The 21,289-nt window shown below is 40.7% G+C and overlaps 1 pseudogene; it reads left to right on the top strand.

Annotated features, from left to right (window-relative positions):
* The first annotated feature begins 12,321 nt into the window (after positions 1–12,321).
* LOC112932738 (glutathione S-transferase kappa 1 pseudogene) lies at positions 12,322–16,474 on the top strand (annotated as a pseudogene).
* Positions 16,475–21,289: the final 4,815 nt, after the last annotated feature.

Raw genomic sequence — 21,289 nt, 5'->3', positions numbered from 1 at the left:
TTTTATGTTTAGCATGACTGTGAAGTTGAGTTTAAAATAAGGTAATAAAGAGGGACTATGAGAAATGATGCTGGACGGATAAGGAAAGAAATGGAAAAAAAAAAAGAAGAAAAGATCTATGTCATGTCAGGGAATTTGAAGTCTACCATGTGTGTGAGGAAGAGCCTGTAAAGTTTTACTCTTGATCAATTTTGAAATAGTTGACTGTTATCTTAAGATAAGAAATCTTAAGAAATCATCAAAGGGTTGACTTCTGATTCCCTCATGAATGTAATGTGACTTTTATTAGATACAGATCTTCTGTAACCTTCATCCTTTTTTTAAAGTAAAATACTAGTAATATATACCAAAATATATTGTTATATATCATCCATCAGGTAATGACATATTGCATACATCTCTCATACGTATTATTTTCACCTAAAAACAAAAAAAAAAAAATGCTTTATACTATTTCCAGAAAATGCATTTATTTTTAAGAGCATTCTGTATATAACCTGAAAGACAGCTTGATTTCAATGGTGTGCTTTCAGGTATCACATTTGGGCAGGAAAGGAAGCACAGTTGGGACAGACAGAACTCTAAGGGGTCCATCACACGACCTCATTTATATCAATTGTCATTATTGTCTTCACATAGTTTGGGGACTATAGATGACTTATTCAACTGCCTTCAACTTAGAGCATAAGGAAGTTGCATAAAATAAAAAAGTTCGCTTTGTTTTGATTGGAATCACAGTCATCACTTAGCTCTCAAAGAGGAGTATTTACAAATTATGAAGAGCATTTAACTTGTTAATATATGTAAAGCACCTCATCCAAATACATGACATACTGTAGACACTTCATAATTTAAAAATAATAGAGGAATAGAAACTTAAACACAAAGAACTTCCAAGGTATAACTTCTAATAATGACCCATTTGCATGTGTGTGCAGGGGGAAGGAGGTTCTATTTCAAATCACCAGCTCAATATGACAGACTCAATATATCAGAGAATATGTTACTAAATAGATTGCTATAAAAAAGGATAAAATTAATTTTACACTACAGCGCTTCTCCTAAACGTGTGTGTTTGCTGGAAGAACTTGGTGTTGCTTTTTGAATAAAAAGTGACTTTTTATTCATAGTATTTGACCAAGTTTACATCCTCAGGGAAATTAAGAAGACTGGTTGCATTTTATCCATATGTAAATTCACGTCACCAGACAGCTCTGTGTTATCTCCAACAATTTAGCAGGAATATTAGCTTCTGATAAGTTGCATCATTGGGGGTCAGTAGAGTAACCACAGTTAAGTTGGTTTGGGGTTTGACTGAAGTCTTACAGAAATTCTTAATGTTAACTTAAGAATACTTAAAAGTCTTCCCTTTCTTACATTTAGGTTTTTTTTTTTTTAATCCCCATGTGAGTCCTTGTCCATAAATAAATAAACACAATGCTAAACAAAGTTCTAATTGTAAATCCAGTATTATATATTTCTTTGTTATATTTTGGGAGAAAGTTCATAGATCATAGTTCATAGTGGTTTAATTTATCTCAAAGGACCAAGACTATAGTTTTAGATTTTCTTCAAATACTTGCTTTATCACTGAAATGACAAATATCCCCAATTGGAGATCTTTATCTTTCTTCTGGCACAATCTGGCCGGGGGAATTGTTAATTTTATTATTTGTTATCATAATATAAAATGTGATTATTGTACCAAATAACTTTACAAATTTTAAAGCTAAATGCAAATATTTGCTATAATTAATATATCATAATTTCCCTGGAAAATCAAACTGATAACAGTACATCAAACCCTCAAAACCATCATAGATTCCTATTCCTGAAATCATTTTCCTTTTTTTCCATCAATCTCTTTCCTTCCTCTTCTCCCTCTACTTACCCTTTCTCTCTCCCTGTCTTTTTTTTTTTAATTTTTTAATTTTTTATTTATTTATGATAGTCACAGAGAGAGAGAGAGGCAGAGACACAGGCAGAGGGAGAAGCAGGCTCCATGCACCGGGACCCTGATGTGGGATTCGATCCCTGGTCCCCAGGATCGCGCCCTGGGCCAAAGGCAGGCGCCAAACCGCTGCGCCACGCAGGGATCCCGCTACTCTCCCTGTCTTTTAAATTTTTTTCTATCTCTCCCAATTTGTCTCCTGCTCTTTCTTTTTCTTCCCATAGTGCCAGGGTTTGGGGATACTGTGATAAATTACACAATCCTTGTCCTCAGGCAGGTCACAAATATATTCTAAAAAATGAAGGAAAATGAAGCAGATTTACAACTCATGCCACCACTGTTGGTGAACTTTTTACCATATGCTGCTGGAAATTTACCTATTTCACCCAAATTACCCTCCTTATTGAAGACTCTTCACTCTAGAATCTCATCTACTGGGTGATGGTTATGATGAATATTTATTATATTATTCTTTCTATGTGTAAGTCCACTCAAATTTTTTTCAAAAAGAAAGAAGAAAGAAAGAAAGAAAGAAAGAAAGAAAGAAAGAAAGAAGAGAAAGAAAGAAAGAAAGAAAGAAAGAAAGAAAGAAAGAAAGAAAGAAAGAAAGAAAGAAGAAAAAGAAAAACAACAGATGTACATATCATTTTGAAGTGCAGTGGCTGCAGAAACTTGCCATGTTTAGCCTGGAGTAGTTCATACTTAGAGTGGCATTAAAAGTGTTTTTAAACAGGTCATGGGAAGAGAGAGACAACTTGGCCAAATAGAAGTTTTAATACTGAGTGTTTCAACTACATAAAATGATTTGATTTCTAACAGACACATTCAGAGATAGAATGGTCTGTCTGAGGAGTAAGATAATGAGCTTCTTATCATCAACTCAATGACCTGACTTTACAGTAAGTTACTCATGTCAATTATGTAAAAACATATTCTGATGGGGGGAAAAAAGATGAATAAGAGGCTACTTTAAGGTACAAGGACACCGTGGAATGCATATATAGAAATAAATGTCCTCATTTTCTCAGGGAACAAGAGCAACTCAATATGCTCTGCTCCTTATGGAACTTTTTAAATAGGTGACCATATGCCATTATATTAATGGAGAAACTGAGGCTAGAGTGCATGGCAAGATCTGGACGTGAAATCAAGTATAGCTGATTGCAAAACTAATGTCTCCCCCTCTATGTGCCCTATCTCAAGAGTACAGGACATGCCATGATTAAATGGCAGAAAAGACAAGAATGAGCAATGAGAAAACTGTATGAATCCAAAGTAGGCTCTGCTCAATGCATCTACTGAAAGATCAAGGACCTACTGGAGTGTGCAGATGCTGCCCCTAAGAGACCTGCTTTCAAAATTTAGCCCTGATGTATGGTCTTGGATAATTTATTTTTATTTTATCATCTTAAACTTTAGTTTGAAAATTAAAAATTGGTTGTTTTTGGTGTAAAAATAGTGTATGATTACTAAATGGTAACTTTCAGCTCTCATGTTCTTCTTACTACTACAAACATACCTGGTCTTCACCTAGCTGGGAAATTAGGCTCAGGAGCAGTGATGTATCTAACCAGTTTGTTTCATTCTGGGCTTTAACTATGACACGTTCTTTCTGAAAGCTGCAGTCAAGTCAGTTGCTTAGTGGTAATTTTTTTCTAGTATGAAAAGATTGACTGGACTCTCTTGACATGTTCTTTGTAGCTAAAGGAGTCTAGAGGGAGGTGGCAGCAAGTGCCCTTGCTTTTTCAACTGCAGAAAGAAATGATTTTCTGAAGTGATTTTTTTGTTTAGTTGTTTTGTAAGACAGTAGCAGCAAAGGCTTCACTGGCACATGTTTGTTGGCTTCACGAGAGGGAGAGAGACTGGCATTTTTTATCAAGTTTGACTGGAGGCTGATGTTATTGAGCTACTGATTTTCATGTGCCTGGTGGTCAGTTCCCACAGTAGGTGCTCATGTTTCTTGCTCAGATAATTACTTAAAACATATTTATGGGAATTAACCAAACTGAATATACTCCGGAGCCCATAGGCTCACGCCAGCACCCCAGGCTGTTCATGGTCACAGCAGAGCCCATTAGAAGCTGACAAAGGACAGAAGGTGAGCTGGGAACTAGGAAAATGTCATTTAGGCATGAAAATCAAGAAGAACCAAATGCTCAAGCCCAAGGCTCCAAATAAATTAGGGTGGGCATAATGAAAAACAGGCAACATAGCTCAAGGAAATTGAATCCTCCACTCCCTGCCTGCCTCTGTTTATGTGCCCCAGCGGTAATTGACCATTTAGGAGCTGATTTGAGCTTTACAGCCGTCATAACAGTCAAGTGCAGGGCAATCCATCATCCCATTTCAATCAAGTCAGTAAGGTTCACTTTGGATGCTCCTGATTCAACGCTGCACAAACACAGGCTCTTGTGCCATCTCTGTCCATCCTGCTCTGCTTCTCCCTCATCCTGCAGACCAGGGTCAGCCTAACAAGAGCACAGCCTCATGTTGGGGGGGAAAAAAAAAAGAGCAAAGACTCCAGAGGAATCCCAGTCCGTTAACAGATAGTATCTCGGGTGTATGTGTGTGCGTGTGTGTTCGACACAGTGAAAAAGCCTAGACAGATAAAAAGATAGTTCATTTGAGCTGCGTGACTCTCTGCTATACTTTATGTTGGGATTAACTACTTCCACATCCCTCTTTTCACATCTCCGGTACCCATGAACCTCACATTAGGAAGGTTTTTATTTTTTTCAGTGTGTCCCTGAGACTTCTCTAGTTCACAAACTATATGAAAGGAATCAGACTCTTTTAAATATCTGTAGTTGGGGTCGCATGTGATGTTTCTCATTGAAATGCTGTTCCCACTGTTTTATCTTTGCCTGGCTTCTCCCCCATTCCAGAGTCCACATATCACCTCTTCTGGTGACGAGTTACCTGGTACATCCCTCTAGCTGCCCTAATCTACACATGCACGCTGGGCAGTGCAGATCACAGCCTTTCTACCTCAATATGATATTGACACCTTTTAAAGACTCTGCTCACACCCAGCTACTTCGAGCAGCATCTCAATCTCCAACATACCCAAAACGGATGGTCCACTACCCATCCCCTCCCTCCACACACGCTCCCTCTCATCCGTATCTCTTGTTGTCTGTCTCAGAATTTATTGCCAACATTCACCCGGGAGAGAAACTTGACCTCATCTTAATTACTTCTTATCCCCCATCCTTTACATACCTCAAGTCCTATCTATTCTAACTCTTTAACACCAACACAGTTCCTCTACTTTTCCATAAACCAATCATCAGTTCCTATGTTCAAGGCATTGTGACTCCTAGGGCATGCCCTGCTGTGCCCTTCTTGCCTCCAGGAAGGTGCCGTCTAGGGGTCTTTCCTGTGGCACCGTTGCGATACTGTCACCACCAGGCCTTGAAAATGTTAGTTCTGTCTGTGCTTCAGAGGCTCAACCTCCAACATGACTTACCTGGCCTGTTTCAGTTCATCCTGCTTAATTTTTAGGCTCCTCTTTTACTATATCTTTTTAATTCCATAATATACTCCTACAGAAATTATATTTTAAATTTATTAAGTACCTCCCCTTTTTTAATGTGTCCTAGACCTTTCTGCCTGAAAGATCCTTACCCTTCTTTCCTGACTTGCCCACTCCTTCTCATGTTCCAGGTTTTGTTTTGGAGTCACCCCTCTTAGGAGCCAACCTCAGTTTTCAAAGATTTTTTGTTGCTCATTTTTGTTTTGGTTTTTTTTGCTTTGTTTTTTGGATGATACACAGTCTATCCTAACATGATGGCATCTGTTCCCCTGTCCTGGCATCCATCACTGCTCAGTGCTTTTGCTTATTTCAAGTTTGTCTTATGACTCTGTCCTGCTTTCTGTAAAGCTGAGGATGTGTCTGTATTATTTATTTTTTTCAGGAGCCAGCACAAAGACATATTAAGTACTTAATCAATGGATGCTACAATAAATATCCTTTCTTACATTCAATAATTCTGCAAAGCATTATGTCCATTTTACAGGGTGGAAGTCCAAGGCTTAATGAAAGTCAGGATGTTCCCAAGATCAAGTAATTATTAAATGGTGAAGTAGGAATTAAAAGTGAGCTATTTCTGTTCTTAAATTATATGCTTCTATATTACAATAAACGGCCTTTATAATTCATAAAGTGATATAGTATGTGAATAGTGGTGTCATAAGGATATCTATATCATCCGTCAAAGCTGTCATTGTTTTATATGGGAAAGTACTTTGCAGATGTGAGAATTTTAAGGATTTGGGGATACAGAAATTATTCTGGATGGGCCCAAAGTGTGATGATTATTATATCTTAGAGGGAAACAGAGGGAGATTTTACTGTGGAAGAGGAAGAAGGAGATGGATAGGTTAGAATGATGTGAGGAAGGAGTCAAGAGCCAAGGAAGGTAGGCAGCTTACAGAAGTTAGGAAAGGCAAAGGAGACAGATCTCCCTGCTAGTGCCTTGCCTTTCCCAATAAAACTGATTTTGGACTTCTGACCTCCAGATCTGTCGCAGAATAAATGTTATTTTGGCCTCCATATTTGCAGTAACTTTGCAGCAGCAATAGGAAAACTAATAAAGTACATATGAAAAAAAAGCAAGTATACACCATATATATCTGATTATATGTGAAAAGCGTGTATTATTCAACCTCTTGAATGGCCATCTTCATACCTATGTAATTCAGTTTTAGCTGTATTCATCAACTAAATGGAGAAGGCCACACATTTCCCTGGAAAGCATGAATTTTAAAAAAAAATTACTTAAGAGATATTACATTTTAAAAAGAAATTCTTTTATGGCTTTCTTCTTATGTTTTTCTAATAACCAAATTTAAAAGGATGGGGAAGTAAAGATAAATCACAGCTTTCAACAAATCATGTGCATTCCTCAGTGAGATGACAGAATTGTTCCCAGCTATCTCAATACCTGCTTAAGTACAAGTCGTTATTTAGGATTGCCGTGTCCTCCAAGCTGAGTTAGGTTCCACATTATACCGTGTAAGGACCCCTCGCTAGTAAGCTTCAGTTAAAGGGCTGGTGCTATTGTCACCGCATCCCCCTGGCACACTCCCACGTTCAGGAAGGTCTGGAGCTGGGCCAGGGGTCTGCCATTTCCTTCTCCAGGTGGGCACTCATTTCGGGCCAACCTCCTGCATTCCCTACACGCTTCCCCTCATTCATTTTTGTGTGAGAAGCTCCTGATACATCTCTTCATCTCCTAATTACGTCCTTTGCCAACGTCTCAGTTCGTCTCTCACTGGATTAATCTTAAGAGCATCCCACCTGCTGCCAATAGCTCCCTATGCCCTGAGAGTAAATGCCAGAGTCCCTCCAGGGACCTGCAAGGCCCTATAGATGCGCTCCCTCGCACACATTGTGAGTCACACTCATGACCTCCTAGCTGGACTCGGAGCCTCCGGGCACACTTCTGCCTCAGGAGCTGTGTGTTTTCTGTTTCTCTTCCTGCATGTCCCTCCCACAGATGTCCACAGGGTTCACTGTCTCACCTCCTTCAGGCCTTTCCATAAACATCACTTTATTAGTAAGGCTTTATCTGACAACACAAGCTAAAGCCACAATTCCTTCGAACACTTTCTATCTGCTTCCCTTGCTTCAGTTTTCTCCTTAGCATTTCCCACCAGCCAGTTGACAACATAGCACTTGTTCACCTCATGTGTGCGGTCTGCTCTGCCCTCTCACGGGATAAGCTCTCTCAAAGCAGGTATTTCTGTTTGCTGCATTCAGTGTTGTAGTCTCAGTTCCCTGGACAAGAGCTGGGACCTAATAGAGATCTATAAAAATTGGTTAAGGAAACAACTTTGTGACCAGCCTCTCTATGTGACTCTGTCTAATCATCACATAGTATATTTTACCTTTGAAAAAATTCTCCCCTGTGTTGGATTTCAGGTCTCACAGTTAATAACGAAGCCAGGACTTTCCCCACTCTGCTCATTCAGCCCGAGCTCTGTGACCCTATTCTTTCCAATGACTCCTCCGACTTAAGGAAATGTGTAGCTACAAGTTAGTAACAGTGCACATGTACTTTTAAACATCATGTACATTCGAATAATTTATAGAATATGTTTGTAATTATAGGATCCAGACTTAAACAGAAACCTCAGATACTACTGCTGTTTCTTGTCAGCCCCTGGATTATGTGGTGGCAAGTGTCTGTAAAGAGTCAAGGATAAGACAGTATAAGAGGACAAGGCAGAGTTTTATCATTATTAAAGAGTGAGCCAGAAGTAAATAAAATTGAAAAATGCAAAAAAGGTAAGTAATTATTCGACTCTTAAGACATTTAGCCTACACCAATTACAAATATTAGATATTTTGGGGGGGATTTATAGTAATCCTTTGTTCAGACAAAATGCAGCCTGATTTTTGTGTGAATTCTGCATGTGGGCTATGGTTGCAATTAACCCTGAATTTTATTTTCACTTACCTTTTATGCCGAGCAAAGGATACTGTTTATTTTGTGTATTCCCTCACATCCAAATGAGAAACGTGACATTTACCAGAAATTTGACCACCTAGACTGAAGGTTATTATGTGCCTCACCATGCATTTATAAACAACATGAAGTTTTTGGTGTAAAAAGAAAATATTCCTTACTTCTCCTGATTTCCATATTCCTTCTCCTGATTTCCATATTCCTAAGTATATCAATGAAAAAGAAACCCCTATGTGCTCTAATTACCTACACATGCAGTACTTCATCCTACAGCATCTAAAGAGGTCTCATAAACAAAGATATTAAACTTAATATTATAAAGAACCAACTTTTCCCCCTAGAGCAAGGATTTTACTTTTTAACAGTATTTCATACATTTCACCCAAATCATTGCAAGGAGATCTACATAAAAACAAATTTAAAAAGAAGAATTTCTCTGGTGGATACAGATGAGGGGCTCTGAGGCTAATGTGTTCAGAGTCCTCTTCTATTCTGAGGCACTTTTGTTATATCTTGAAACTCCATGAAGCATGATTGGAAAATCAAATGGCTTTTCTCTGACTCTTGTTCAAGGTGGAAAAACTTACAAAAACGGGAAGGTAGTGGAGACCCTATATAGCTTTCACAGAATTGCCCTCCTGGAGTGACACAGTTGGTTCTGGAAGTTAAAAAGTCAAAAGGGGGGATCCCTGGGTGGCTCAGCGGTTTTGTGCCTGCCTTTGGCCCAGGGCATGATCCTGGAGTCCTGGGATTGAGTCCCCCATCGGGCTCCCGGCATGGAGCCTGCTTCTCCCTCTGCCTGTGTCAAAAGGAACAAATAGGAGCCATCAGCCTTGGGCGGGGGCCTATAGGTGGTCTGGAGCAAGGAATGCACCTAAGGCAAACTGAGATACTTCCAGGAACACACAGAAATGGTGCTAAGATGACTCAGGCAGAGAGGAGATGAGAAACAGGAACATGCAAAGGATACTCTGGAAGGAGCCACAGGTGGCCACAGAACAGCACTTTGAGCAGACAAGGGCAGCATGGGGTGGGCCCTTCTGTCAGGAAGAGAGAACAGACTAAACAATAATGAGATTTTATGCTTCCCTAATTCCCTGGAGCTTCTGAAGCTCAGATGTTGCTTTGTTTCCATTGGCTGCTGCACAGGTGTGGGAATTTATGGTACAGAGGAATTGCACCTTAAAAGTGCTTTAAGTTTTAAAGTAAAAAAAAAATCAGAACAAACAAAAAGCAGAAACAGATTTATAAATACAGAGAACAAACTGATGGCTGTCAGAGGGATAAGGATGGGGGATGAACAAAATGGGTGAAAGGGAGTGAGAGGTGCAGGCTTCTAGCAGTGGAATGAGTAGGTCAACAGGATGAAAAGTATAGCATAGGAAATTAGTCCATGATATTGTAACCATTATGTGGGGACAAGCTACGCTTGTGGTGGCCATAGGATAACATATAGAGTTGTCGAATCACTATGCTGTACACCTGAAACTAATGTAACATTGTGTGCCAACTATACTTCGATTATAAATAAGTAAATAAATAATTTTGGAAAATTTAAAAGGTAAAGTAACAAATCTCCTTAGAGTCAAAGTAAAAAATCTTAAGAAATATACTGTTTGGGCCATTGGTATACCTTAATAGAGTGATCTATTCCCAATGTTGGACAGACTACTATGTCCTCAATTATGTGTCAGAACAAGTAGCTGACTTGGTCCAGGGCACATGCTCACAATTTTCCCCACTATATAAATTGTTACTTTTATAATTGGTTATTTTATTTGAGGTAGAAATCTTGACTTCCGGGACGCCTGGGTGGCTCAGTGGTTGCGCGTCTACCTTTGGCTCAGGGAGTGACGCGGGGTCTGAGGATCAAGTCCCGCATTGGGCTCCCTGTGAGGAGCCTGCTTCTCCCTCTGTCTGCTTCTTGCCTCTGCTTTTCTCGCTCATGAATAAATAAATAAAATCTTAAAAAAAAAAAGAAATCTTGACTTCAACTCTCACAAACTAGAAACTAAAACATATAAAATTGTACTCTGAAACTGCAAATGAATTGGTTTCCCAAAATTGAAAAATTATCTCACTTTAGGATGGCCCATTATGGTGGATGCCTGTCCCTCTCACTACTGGTAACTATTCATTACAGAGTCAGTTACTTACATGAATCAGTGTAGGCTCAGGACATCACAAATGTCACAGTTCCAAACTGAAGTCACAGGTCTGAGAAAGTAGATCATGAGAGACATTCAAAGACAGAGAGAAACTATCCCTGTCAAGAAATGAGGGTGGCATCCACTGATAAGAGGGATACAGTTATCAAGGCTGGAAAACCAGGCCAGATAAGTGCAGCGTGGGACCATGAGGCCCTCCAAGCATGTATCTGTGAGAAGTGAGGTGTGAAGGAAAGGTTCTAAATTCAGACCAGGTAATGGCAAGTGATCTAAGTAGGCCAAAGATTGACATAAAAGTGGTGCTTTGCACCACCCCTAGTTCATTTCCCAGAGTTAGGAGAGGGGTGGTGGAAGGGGAGGAGGGCGGGGGGTGGGGGGAATGGGTGACGGGCACTGAGGGGGACACTTGACGGGATGAGCACTGGGTGTTTTTCTGTATGTTGGTAAATTGAACACCAATAAAAATTAATTTATTAAAAAAAAAAGATGCTTTGGAGGAAATAGAACAAGTACCAGAGAGAGTATATTAGTGAGTTCCAAGAAAGCAACTTTCCTTCCATTTACAGCTATTTATCCTTCAGTTAAAGAAAATTAAAAAGATAAATGGTATTTTGAACCAGACAAATAGAAACAACTTAATAACAACTTAAAGGACAGAGTATTTAAACATTTTCATTACTTATATTTAGCATCAAGGGCTTAAATATTCTTTGCTGTATATGGATACAGATGCACGATAGATTTATATTTTTATCTATTATCTATGGAAACATATACTTAATTTTGTAAGAATTTTTCAAGTGCTGCTTATTTTCTGAATTTGAATAAACTGATAGTAGCTTAAGGATATTCATCTAATTTTATGAAACATTTCCCTCTGGGTTATGGGTGTCTCTTGGAACTCTGGTTCCAAGAATGGTGCAAGAATGCAGCCAGAGTCACAAAACAAGCACCAGAACTCACAAGTCTCCAGGTTCTCCTTCTGTGTGTCTTGGATGCTTCTGTCTGTAAACCGTTTCCGCTCCTCTCGGTCTATAAACCAGCCTTCTCCACTGCTCACTCCCAGGGCAGAAGAGTGTTGTGTTCTATAGTCAGGATTTTCCATGTCTGCTCCGTGTGAGAAGCTCAGTCTTCGACTGGACCTTCTTGGTATGGGTTCATATTTCCAGGGAAAGGCTCTTACTCGCTCAGTTCAGGTGGGATTTCGCTCCCAACTCTGATAAACAGTGGTATAGATGTGACTGCTGGGCACAACCCAATTAATTGTCTTACAGTCTTTAGTTGGTGGTCTAGGGGAAGTACATAAGTAAGAAAATGTCCAGAGAAGGAAAAGCATGAATAAGACCCACACTGCCGAAGGTACGCAGATTACGGGATACAGAGAATTTTAGAAAACTGTCACAGAGATTGGCCTTCTTAGCGACTCCCTTCCCACCTGAACAAAGTCTTGTCCAAACTTCTGGAAGGAAGACGGTTAAGGATAATAAGGCAGTTTTATGCAAAAATTAAGATATACACAAGAAGCGAGCACAGGGCAGCATTCTTGGTATGGTGACTGTGACAACCCAAGGTATGTGTGTGTGTGTGTGTGTGTGAGTGTGTGTATGTGTTCACGTATTGTGTGGTGGGAGGCAGCAGCTGTGCACTGGTCCTCAGCCAGGTGACCTCGGTGTGGTAGCAGCATGGTCTACCGCCACATCCTTTGGTAGGAAGTAGCTATAAAGCCTTCATGAGTGACATCAATGAAAGTGACTATTTTACTGGAAGGAGAGATAAGTGTCAGATGCCATACAGCAGCCAAAAAGGACATATTCAGGAAGACCTGGAACTAACTCTCAGAGACTCTCTGAAATCACGTGAGAGTCTTGGAACAGTCAGGGGTGTGGAAGGCTTGGCCGTTCTGCATCTGCAGGGTGCAGTGAAGTGCAGATGACTCCGGATGAAGCTTAGCATGATTTTCCTCTCTGTTCACCTTGAGTCTAAGGAACTGGCTATCATGGCGCATCTCAATTTTCTGATCATTCTTTACTTAATGAGTAACTCTCCTTGAGGTACCTAGTCTTTTAGATCTCCTAATCTGCTATTGTTAATTGCTTCTAATCTGAAGCTGAAAAAGACTTTTTTTTTTTTCTCTCGGTGACAACAGTGAAGCTGCTTCCATTGTGAAGCCAGGCAGTGCATGGCAATAGAGACTTTGGAGCCTGGGCACAGGATGATAATTTTACCTGGCAGTAGGCAGAGGTTTTGAACCCAATCCCACATAACAGTGCTGAACTGGAAGGTTCTGGTCTAGCTACCCTTTCCCTCTTCCATTTAAGAAAAGTCATCCATTCCTCTGATCCCTAAATTCTACATCTGTAGAGAGACATTGTTTTTACTTTCTGTGTCCTCTCCAGGAAGTACTTGTTACAATCAAGGGAAATGCTAGGTATGTGGAGGACACAGTGCCATTGTATTCGGTGACTAATTGGTGGAATTTGTTCTGAGAATCAGGTATCCCAAAGCCCCAGCCAATGTTAAATCACTTGCCAGATTTTCGTAGAAGAAAGGATCCTATACCAAAACCCACCATTTTTAGGCAAGCCTGATGAAGCTAACATCTTCATTAGCTGAAGGGAAAGGAGAGAGGCCAAGAGGAGAATTCTGGATGCACACAGCTTTCCAAAGCTTCACTTCTGCTGATTGAATGGAAAGAAGCAGGCATAAGATGGAAAAGGGGGAGTTACTGGGTCCCCATTTGTCAGAAAAAAAAAAAGGAAAAAAGCCTACACCAAGGGGTTAGCAGCTTAAAAACATAAATAGGTAGGAGGAAGAATTCTTTGAAAGATCCCTAAGGCAGAAAAATAGGAAACCACAGACTGCCATTGGTTGAAGTTTTTTTTTTAATATTTTATGTATTTATTAATTCATGAGAGACACAGAGAGAGAGGCAGAGACATAGGCAGAGGGAGAAGCAGGCTCCTCACAGAGAGCCCGACTTGGGACTCAATCCTTGGTCCCCAGGATCAGGCCCTGGGCTGAAGGTGGAGCTAAACTGCTGAGCCACCTGGGCTATCTGAAGTTCTTTTTTTTTTTTTTTTTTTTTTTAAAGATTTTATTTATTTATTCATGAGAGACACACAGGGAGGGAGGCAGAGACACAGGCAGAGGGAGAAGCAGGCTCCATGCAGGGAGCCTGACGTGAGGACTTGATCCCGGGTCCCCAGGTTCATGCCCTGGACTGAAGGCAAGTATTAAACTGCTGAGCCACCCGGGCTGCCCAAAGATTTTTATCCCAACAAACAAAATTGTTAGGAAGCCTCTGCATGGTTGGAAGGACTAGAGTCTTCGGTGAGGAATATTTACTTACTTTTCACCATGAGAAGACCAAGAGCAAAATGATTGAGGAGATCAGGCGCTATTTTATTTATGCTTTTATTCTTTATTTGATGACCCTTGAGAAACATTTGGTGGCAGGACATATATACAGCTAATTTCAAAGTTGTAATTTTGGATAAACTATTTATCCAACTAAAATATGCAGGCTCCTTTGTCCTTTATAGAGAGGCAAAGTCAGTTCTTCTACACTAATCATGATTTCGTAGCAACTGAGAGTCGACACTCTCACTTTGCAGCATCCTTGCTTGGACACCAGTACTCAATTCTAAAATATTTCAGAAATGTAAACTAAGATGCTGGTGAAAGAACATATTCAATAAGCACTTTGATAATTAAAAAAATAAATCTACAGAGATGTGATAGTTAATTCTACAATGGGCTATAAAAAATAATGATAATAGTAATATTCAATGACATTTGGGGAACAACTGCTTGGTACTGACTTGTAATGTTTTTTGCATCACTGTATTCAATTCCTTTAGAAATCTATGAACTAGGTAGCCAATTATTTCCCTTTCTTAGATACAGGAACTGAGATGTTAAAAAATTTGGCTCAAGGCAACACTACCAGGAAATCATGTGGTAGAGACCCATCTCACACTTTGGTCTGTCTGACCCCACAAGGCACAAGGCTTTACTCACTGTATGACAATGGGCTGAGAGCACAGGAATCCCTACATAGTTAGCCTCAGGCCTACACCAAATTCTAAATTCCATTTAAATTTCACTTTGGATCTATTGACTTTCCACCGTAAGGCCGGCTATTTGCCATCAACAATTGCTAACTGTGATTTTCTTCCCACACTAAAAATTCCCTAGCTGAGGTTAAGTAACAGTAAGTGGAAGGTTTGGTCAGGAGATGGCTGCAATTCTTTTTTTGGTTATATCCAAAAAATATATCCTGATACCCTTTGGTATCAGAGTGTATAAATCAAGGGAAGGCAATACTAAAAAGACTTATTCTCCACTGCTTGTGAATTACTCTGCTACCACCTTTCTGAAGAAATCAAAGACTTATCACATAGAAGACTCAAAAGTCATTTTTTTTTTACTTCTGAGTCCTACTGCAAATATTAATGTGCTGCTTTGCCTTCCTGCTGGGTTGAACAGGAATGATGGCAAATGAAGAGAAAATCACTGATGTTCCCTAGCTGGCAGGGGTTTCTCTGTACACTGACTCTTTTAGACCATATGCCCATTTATCTGCACCTTTTTTTTTTCTCATATCTATTAGGATGATTTACTTCTGTTAGGGAATCTAAGGGAGGAGCGAGCCATAAACTGAGCATTTCTTAAACCACGGCTACAAGCTGAGACTCTGTGGGAATGCTATGTCTACTCATAACGGACTGCATAGGGGATTGGAGAACTGAGAAGCTTAGGAGACGCACACTTACCATAAGCTCACAGCTGGCTGCTCATTTGTCCTATCAGGGAAGGGAGGAGATGGCTCTAGAGAGCATTCATGCAGGAGCCTTGCTGGAGGTGCATGGTGTAGTGCTTAAGAACACGGGCTCCTGAGCAAGTCCACCTGAGCAACAACAACAATAATAATAACTGTGTACCAAGACATGTGCATGAATAAGTTCAGGTAAAGCCTTTAGAACCGAGCCGGGTACACAGTAAGCACAGTGTAAGAATTTGCTATAATTATTACAACTACAGACTACCCTTACCATCATTATTAATGATACAGAATGAAATAAAGGAGTAAATATAAATTTATACTTGTATTTTCATACAGAAGTGTGTTTAAGCCATGTTCTCCTGCAACCTTTTTTCTAAAACCCTTTTCCCGGCTGCACCCTGGGGCAACGAACCCGGTGCCACTGTAGCAGGGGTCCCTGCCGCGTACCCTAGAGCTCTTCTATGATGTACTGTCCCCCTAATCCTGGCTGGGCTTCGAGGTCCTGTGCCGGTATAAGAACATCTGGAACATCAGCCTGCAGTTGCGCCCCAGCCTCATTGCAGGGATCATGAAAGACAGCAGAAAGCAGCTGCCAGCTCTGCTTCCCCGCAAAGCCCAATACCTGAAAAATGACATTAGACTCCGAGGACAGCATGTCCAGGTTCCCATGCAGTTCCCCAAGGATTTCTTCTTTGTGATCCTTGATAAAGGAAGTTTATCAGCCATGAGATTCCTCACTGCCGTGACCATGAAACACCCAGAGATGCTGGAGGAAGTGTCCAGGGAACTATGGATGCGTGTCTGGTCACGGGATGAAGACATCACAGAACCTCAGAGCATCTTAGCCGCTGCAGAGAAGGCCGGCATGTCTACAGAACAAGCCCAGGGACTTCTGGAAAAGATCGTAACACCAAAGGTGAAAAACGAGCTCAAGGAGAACACTGAGGCAGCCGGCAAATATAGGGCCTTTGGGCTGCCAGTCACTGTGGCCCAACTGGATGGCCAAACCCACATGCTATTTGGCTCTGATCGGATGGAGTTGCTGGGAGAGAAGTGGATGGGCCCTGGGCCTGCAGCCATAAACCCCAAACTTTAAGTATAGCCAGGGGAAGCCTATAGGGATGAAAAAGCAGACCATCTGCTTACCCTTCTTCCACTGTGTGACACATCTCTTGGGGCCTGATTTCTCTGTCTGATAGAGGATCCTCTGTGGCCCCGAGAGATGCCATGTAGGGGGCTTCCTGGTGCCCCAAACTCTGCTCTCCCTCAGAATAAACATAATATTTCTGGGAAAAAAAAAACAACCTTTCCCCCTCTATTCATGTACAGATGCATCCTTTTGTTTTAGCTATCGGGACATATATCTTAATTTTTTGGTATATTTTTTATTGGAGTTCAATTTGCCAACATATAGTATAGCACCCAGTGCCCATCCCGTCAAGTGCCCCCATCAGTGCCTGTTACCCAGTCACCCCATCCCCCCTCCCACCTCCCCTTCCTCTACCCCTTGTATATCTTTATTTTAAAAAGCGATTGCTGCAACCATTTGTGAAAGAAGAAAAAAATAGAGGGGCTCCAATCCTTTAATGGAATGTGAGGTGATTGAGTCAGAAACTTTCATTATAGGGACTGGAGGGTAGCAGAGTCTCAGGGGCTCAGCACTGAGGATCTTCAAGGGTGGTTGTCTCACCAATCAACCCCTCACCCCTGGTATGCTCTCTTTTCAATTGCACTGAGGTTACCTTCTGACCAAAGGAGAAGAAATTGGAACAGTTGAACAATTTTTTGAATTGTTACGGGATGCCGCACTACCAAATTACACACCTCAGTATCACGTATAGTTTCTGGCACATAAGAGACACATAGAAATTTATTATGGCTGAATGACTATGTGTCCCTATAATCAAAACTTTCCTCCATCTTCAAAGCTTGGTAAGGAAGAGTCGCAGAGACCAAGCCTACAAGGGTCATTCCAGGGCCATCTTGTCAATGGGAGTCCCTGGCTCAGGAAAATAGCTTGTTTGGACCACAAAACAGGTAACAACCTGGATATTATTGTAGTGTTGGATGTGGCAGGATTTCAGGATCTGATGTCATCCGATACCTCCAGTCTTTAGCCTGCTTACTATATTCAGAGTCCATTCCTTTAAAACAGCTTTCTACTTGTGTGACTTACCTAAGGAGTTGGATAACAGTGTCCAAATTCCTATAATTTATGAGATATAGTGCTATATTTTTAACAAATAAACCATACTCAGTTTCACATATCACAGACACTCTTTTGAGCTGGGTTAGTTCTTGTGAGTTGGCTTGGTACAAATCAGCTTTCTTATATCTGGTTGATACTAGGACACATGCACATAAGCAAAATGAAAAAATTAAAAAGTGAAGATGAGAGCCAGACTCTCAATCTTAGAGGTTATACTCTGGTGCATTTTGCTAATCATTTTGTTGGCCTTCCTTCTGGCAGCACCTTGGTCTTGCCCTGGTTTTGTTTTAAAGACACAGACTAGTCTCAATATGTTCATCTCCATTTGTTGCCCCTGTTTTGTAAGGGTCTCAGATAATAGGGATATAACCTCCATTCTGCTCTGTTTATCTTCTCTTTCCTGGTGGGTAATATACACCTTTAATGACACTTTGTCAAGATTCTATAACTTCTTGGTGACTCTTGGCTTTTAGGAAATTCTCTAATACTTCAATACTTAGACTCAGTCTTTCACTATTTAAAGCTTTATTTTCAAGCATAAGGCAAACGTTCGCATCCCTTTACCCCTCTCCCCAGCCCCAACTCAAGCTCAGCTGTCCTGTAGTCTAGTTTCTTGGATTAGGTGGGGGAAGGGTTGTGTGTTGAGCTCTTTGCCCTCCTTGTTTTCCCCCTTCCTTAAGTGTTAACTCCTCAGGTGTATTGGGCAAGGACAATTAGAGTAGGAAATGGTGGTTGTCTTCTTACTTCAGAGACTAAGAGTTCCTTCCTTATTGTCTGTTACGAGTTCACTGGCTGATACCAGATAATAGGCTACTCAAACAGAGCAGGTAAAGGCCCTCTGGAGGATGTGGCTGCGACCTACTCCATTGCACTCATCTCTTTGGCATGAGATCTAGTTCTGGACTCCTTTCCTCCTCTACTTTCTAAATTTTATCACAGGGTTCCATCATGGATCCTCTTTTGCCCAGCCTCCCTTAAACTGGAAATTCTCCTGATTGGGTATGTGGTCATCTAGCTTCCTTAATGCCCCCTGAATTGTTGGGAAGTTCCCTAGGCATAGCATAGGGCAGGACTACCCTCTACCACTGCTGCTGCCCATTTTCCCTCTACCATCTCACTAATTTTTTTGGTCTTGCCCAGATAGCACAGAGCAAGTTCATGACTGTATGGACGTCTACCCAAAAGTTATCAACTTTTCTTATGGCATTCCACTCTTCGATTTCAGAGAGGGAAGGATGTCCCTTCTGAGACAAGAATTCATTGGTGTTTCTGTTTTCCTATATTCCAGAGTAGTTGTCTCAAACTATATGTATCTTCATAAACTTGGAATGTGGAGTACTTAGCGCCTTTAACCTCAATTTTACATCTTAGCTAAAGTTCTGAGGCATGAAAAATCTCTCTTGAACTCCTGTTACATTTTCTTGAACCCTTCCAACTCTCTCTTTGAGCCTTATACCCCCCACTTGCCATTTCTGACAACTAAATGGAGTAGGCATGTGACTCCGAGATGTGCCTTGGATGCACATGACACCTTTGCAATTAGCAAGATAAAGGGCATAGAGAGAGATGTTTATTAAACACAGGAACTTGTTATTGGCAAAAGGAATTCAACATATGCTTTCACTCATTCACTTATTCCACACATATTTATTGAGACCCTGCCATGCACAGAGCACTAGCACTGAAAAGATGCAAGAACTTACAACCATCTGTTTTGGGAGACTGATAATTCAGGTGTCAAAAGGCCATGAGACAGGGGCAATAGGCAACCTCTAGATGAAAGAGATAGACAGAAAACTTTCTCCCCTGAAGATGCAAACATCATGGTTAACTTTTAAAGAAAGAGGAGAGGAGTTTAAAGACAAGACCGTAGGTGGCCAACATTTTAGAGATTTGAAAAAGAGCTAATATCAGTAAGGAGAGAAAAAAGAGAAGGAATGGTGGCTTCTAAAATTAGTGCAGTAGTACAGAGAAGATGAAAAAGGAAGTTTCAAAAACCAGAATGGGATTTAATAATATTAAGTTCCATAGAAAAGCCAAGGATGGTGAAAAATGAGATGGGGCAGGGGGAGCATTTCGTAAGTACAGATGACCTTTGAGAGAGCACTTTAGTAGCACAGTAAAAAGGAAGAGTGCAGTGGATTAAGAGCAGGGAGTGGCCAGTGAGGAGGCAAAATTGCCTTCCTTTTTTATTTCATTGTATTTTTTTAAATTGAAGTATAGTTGACACACACTGTCACATTAGTTTCAGGTTTACAAAAATCATGATTCAACAACTCTATACATCATGCCATGCTCGCCACAAGTGTGGCTGCCATGTTAAGACTATTACAAATCATTGACTACATTCCCTGTGCTGTCCCTTTTATTCCCATGACATTCATTCCATACCTGGAAGCCTCTGTTTCCCACTCCTCTTCTAAGGAGTTTGGAGGGACAAAGGGTTAGCCCTGGTAAACTTTTATTAACCTTAAACAATGAGAAAATCTAATGCATGAAAGCAGGGGCAAAGGGATGAGTGAAAATGAGGAAATGAAAGTTAGCACTGAAGGAATAAGGTCCTAGAAGGGGCAGGGCGGTGTGAGAATCAATGTAAAATAGTATGTTAGGAGGCGATGATTCAAATCATTAAAAAATAAAAGTAAAATTACCTATTTTGCTCTTCAGTGGAGGTACTCGTTGTGTTGAAAATTAGAATTGATTGATGTAATTCTTTTTTTTAAAGATTTTATTTATTTATTCATCACACACACACACACACACACACACACACACACAGAGAGAGGCAGAGACACAGGCAGAGGGAGAAGCAGCTTCCATGCAGGGAGCCTGATGTGGGACTCGATCCCGAGTCTATAGGATCAGGCCCTGGGCTGAAGGAGGCGCTACACCGCTGACCCACTTGGGCTGCCCGATTGATGTAATTCTTTATCTTCCCAAATTTTAAGCTGAAATACTCCTTCATGCTACTTGCATCTAAGGTGTTGGCTCCCAGGAGGGAAGATCTTCCTCAATTTTAGTAATTTAGAATGGTGTTCATTTAAAACATGAGTGAAATTAGTTGGGGTCCATAGGTCCCTGGAAGGAAGTGTGGCTGGAGAAACCTATCTGAAGTCAGAGATGAAGACAAGCAATGGAAGCAACCATTCACATTCAAGTCCACCATGACCCCATGCTATCTTCTCTGGCTCAGGAGTTTTCAGTGTTAGTACGAGTGAAGAGATGTAAGTGTTCACACAGGCACCAGGTGAAAGGCAGGGACAGCTATCTCACAACGTGTTCTCCTTCCAAACAGCTATGATTGAGTTTTCAGAAAGTTTCACTTCAGAGAGCTCAATAAAACCAAACATGAGTGGAAAAGAGGTGCGAGGTGGCCTCTCCCACATAAAACTTTGTGGGGGTAAAGCAAACAAGAATAGTGTTTCTACCAACAATAACGGATCAGAAATATCTTTGCAATGTCCTCTCAACTCCATGATATATTCTGCTGTTTTGAGGGCAAGAAGTATGAGATAAGACAAATGTGTAATTACTCCTTGACCCACTCTTTCTAGTTTTCCATTTTCATGAGACGCCACAATTCATTATTTGCATTGATATATACAGAAGGATGGGGATGCTTAGTTGATATTCATTTATTCAGCAGTCTGTAATCTATATTTAATGGAGTACCAGACTGTGGCATAATAAACCGTTTAGAAA

The sequence above is a fragment of the Vulpes vulpes genome, chromosome 5 (genome assembly GCF_048418805.1).
Source record: "Vulpes vulpes isolate BD-2025 chromosome 5, VulVul3, whole genome shotgun sequence".
Classification (NCBI taxonomy): domain Eukaryota; kingdom Metazoa; phylum Chordata; class Mammalia; order Carnivora; family Canidae; genus Vulpes; species Vulpes vulpes.
Note: the sequence above shows the minus strand (reverse complement) of the source record. Positions and strands in the feature narration are given on the sequence as shown.